We start from the raw sequence: 4,259 nt of genomic DNA on the forward strand, positions 1-4,259 counted from the left end.
TGGCCGGCTGCATGTGGCCCGCGGGCCATAGTTTGAGGATCCCTGTCTGAAATGCTTGAAGGTAAACAAGTGGCCATCTAGATGAGAAGCAACAAAGCCCATGTGGAAGAAGTACACTAGCCTGTGTGATCATGAAGTGTCCATAGCATAGGATCAAGTATCAGGCATCAAAGAACAAAAAAATCTCATCTTTGTGCCTGAGGTAGGGTGGGGAGTGGAGACCCAAAGCCCATCTGTAGGCAACTGGTCATCCCCTTACAGAATGGTTGTAGAGAGATGAACCAGTCAGGGTGCAGTGTAGCAATGATGAAACATAAAAATTTCCTCTAGTTCTTAAATACTTCCTCCCCCCGCCCTGCCACACACACACTATCATGATGCCAATTCTACTTTACAAATCCGGCTACATCAAGGAATTACACTGGTACAGATAGGAACTGAAAACACAGGGAATCAGGACAGATGATCCCTTTGGGACCAGTTCTGAGTGATGATATCAGGAGGGTGGAGGGAGGGTGGGGTAGAAGGGAGAACAGATTACAAGGATCTACATATATCCTCCTCCCTGGTGGATGGACAGCAGTAAAGTGGGTGAAGGGAGACATTGATGTAATATATGAAAAAATAGTTATAATTTATAAATTATCAAGGGTTCATAAGGGAGGGGGAGTGGTGAAGGGAGGGGAAAAATGAAGAGCTGATACCAAGGGCTCAAGTAGAAATAAAATATTTTGAGAATATGATGGCAACAAATGTACAAATATGCTTGACACAATGGGTGGATGTGTGGATTGTGATAACAGGTGTACAAGGCCCAAATTTTAAAAACAGATAGGCAGTCCCTCGGAGGCACTCCATAAACACAAATTGGTAAACACAATGACATGAATCTCTAACTGGAACAACTAGCTTTCTAAACTCTGGGATGGCAGGTAGCCAGGCTGGGATACCTATGTTCCTCTGAACAAAGGGGAAGGACAGGCTATGGGAAAGAAAACACTTCTTGGGAACTAGAAAGACTTACATCGATTCTGCCTATCAAATCTCAAACCATATGCACTCTTAAAATATGCCTGCTAATGAATGTCTTAAATCTCCCATGCTTCCCTGGACTGACCTGAGATTACTAGATGAATAAAGAAATTAAAACTCCCTGGAAACTATCCCTTGACAATGGATCATGTAGAGAAGGTTAAGAAAAGAAAATATAGGGAGGACATTTTACAGTATTCTTTTACCTCAATAATTACAGCAGGAATTGAGAAGCCTCAATGTGTTGTTTATTGTGAATTTCTATCAGTCAAACCTATGAAGCCAAACAAATTAAAACGCCATTTTGATAGCAAGCATCAGAGCTTCTCTGGCAAGGATACCAACTATTTTAAAAGCAAAGCTGATGGACTCAAGAAAGCCAGACTTGCCACTGTTGGAAAGTACCACAAGGAAAACATAGCAGCCATTGAAGTTTCCTATTTGGTGGCACACAGAATCACCAGGCAGGACTCTGCAACCTCACACCATTGCTGAACATTTACTGTTGCTTAGCAGCCAAAGACATTGTTTGAGTTATGATGAGAGACGAATTTGTGACAAAATTGCATGCAATTTCTTTATCTAACGACACTGTCTGCAGAATAGATGTCATGTCTGCTGATATTCTTATTAGGTCTTCCAATAAATTAATCTGCTCCACTTCCAATATTTAGCATCCAGCTTGATGAATCTACAGACGTTGCAAACTGTTCAGTTACTGGTTTACCTCAGGTATGTTAAGGATGGCAACTTTAAAGTTGACTTTCTTTTTTACAGACCTCTTGAAATGACAACTACTGCACGTGGTAGATTTGATACAGTTGGTTCATTTCTGAAAGAGCATATGATCTCTTGGGAAAAGGTTTGTAGTGTTTGCAAAGATGGTGCCTCTGTTATGCTAGGCTGTCCATCTGAACTTTATCATTTGATATTGAAGGAGCCACAAAAAGTCATCAAAACTCACTGTATGATTCATTGTCACATATTAGCAATGAAGATGCTGTCACAAGAGTTACAAGAAGCAATGAAAAACGTCATAAATTCTGTCAATTTTCTAAAGGTGAGCACTTTAAACAGTCGACTGTTTTTTCAACTGTGCAACGAGTTGGGTGTGCTGGATAATGCTCTGCTATTTCACATAGAAGTGAGATGTTGTCAAAAGGAAAAGTTTTAAAAAGTGTTTTTGAGCTTCGTGATGAACTCAATACATTTTTTAACCAAGACCGCAGTTCAAAACACGTTTCAGCAATAAAAATGAACTGCAGAAAATAGCTTCTTTGGTTGCCATCTTTGCCATCTTGAATGAGTTAAATTTATCACTGCAAGGACCAAATGCAACATGCCTTAATTTTTCTGAAAAGATCTGATCATTCCAAATGAAACTTCAGCTTTGGAAAAAAAAATGGGATGAAAATAAAATTCACACGTTGCCTACCTTAACTGCTTTCTTTGAAGAACATGTAATTGAACCAGATGAAAGGATTACGATAATTTCTGTGAAAGAACACTTGCACATGCTTGCAGATGAAATTTTCTAGTACTTTCCAAATCTACCTGACACCCCATTTACACTTCCCAGAAGCCCATTCACAGTCAAAGTTGAAGATGCTCTTGAGACAGCACAAGAGGAGTTCATTGAACTTATTAACAGTGATGCAGCAAGAACTGATTTCTCTACAATGCCAGTTATAAAATTCTGGATCATGTGTGTGCAGTCATATCCTATTCGGTCTGATACTGTGTTGCACCTTCTTCTTTCATTTCCAACATCATATCTTTGTGAAACAGGGTTTTCCAGCTTGTTGGTTATCAAGTCTAAATACATAAGTACACTTGTTATGAAAGATGGTCTTTATTGGGCTCTTGCAAAGACTGCCTGAGAATTTCTGATCTGGTGAGAGAGAAGCGATCTCAACCTTCACACTTACAGTTGGCTTTTTACGCACACTGTCGCTAAATGTAACAATGTCATTTACTGTTGTTATATTAAGACTGTTACCCATGCTACACCATGCTTCAAGACAAAATTTCATTTATTTGTAATTAGAAATAAATATTTCACAATACATTAAAAAAAAGAACTTCAAACTTACACTATGAAAGCAACTGTCACTAACAAGGTAAAGTTACGGTGAAGTAAATCTATTTCTGTGCATCGAGCAATATCTTGATTCCACAGCGGACTTTTCAATCCCAGAGAGTGTATCCTGCTATCCACCAATAAAGCCTCACACCTTTAGGCTTTAGATTTCATATTCTGACAGTATTCTTGTCCAATCAGCCTTCGTGTGGTAGGATACATTGTTTCATAGAATCTGAATATGTCTTCCAGTGAGACCAGTCTTGAATAGAACATCTTGCTAGGTTAAGCATAAGACCCAAAGGAGGCGCATCCACACAGTGACTGCAACAACAGGCTAAAGCATAACCACTGTGAGGACCTTATAGCATATCTGTGTGTCCTAAAGGAGGGCCAATATTATGCAGACCAATTTGAGAGCCTCTAATAACACCAAAATAAGGGATCATGACCCCCCTCAAAAAATCATATTTTGGGGAAGAGACAAGAAACATCACAGGATTGGCATGAGAGAAGGTCCAGTAAATGTCATGAGTGGGTCATGCCTATGTCAGACAGAAAGATCATGCCCAGGAAAATAACTTACTGGGGGAAGGAAGGGATAAAAGATGTCTTGATACAAGGCATCAAGTAGAGAGATCATATTTGCAAAATAATGATGGCAGCATGTGTACAATTTTGCTTAATGTAGTTGGCTTATGGATTGTTGCAATATGTGTAAGAGCCCACATTAAATTATTTTTTTAAAAAAGAAAAAGAACTTACCAGTAACAGCATTTGGCAGGTTCCAAATCCTTGAATCAGACTTCAGGGGATTCACCAGTATAGAGTTGGCACCCTGGAAAGCAATCCGACTGCAGGACCTAAAATGATTAGAATCCAGATATGAAAACCTGTCTGGGTACAGCCTGAAGCCAGGTTCTCTCAGTTACATTATGAGGCAAATTTATCAGGTTTGTAATGGGGTGTGCTACATAACACTTATATAATTATTCTAATGTAATTTTCACTGGATTTTAGAAGAAACCAATCTAGTTCTAAAGCTAATCCTGTAAATGTGGAAGATAGAAGAATCAATCCATTTGAATTGTGGTGCCAGCCAAGAATTTGAAAGTACCATAAACTGCCAATAGAACACCCACTGTCT

This window comes from Tenrec ecaudatus, unplaced genomic scaffold, assembly GCF_050624435.1.
Source record: "Tenrec ecaudatus isolate mTenEca1 unplaced genomic scaffold, mTenEca1.hap1 Scaffold_748, whole genome shotgun sequence".
Classification (NCBI taxonomy): Eukaryota; Metazoa; Chordata; class Mammalia; order Afrosoricida; family Tenrecidae; genus Tenrec; species Tenrec ecaudatus.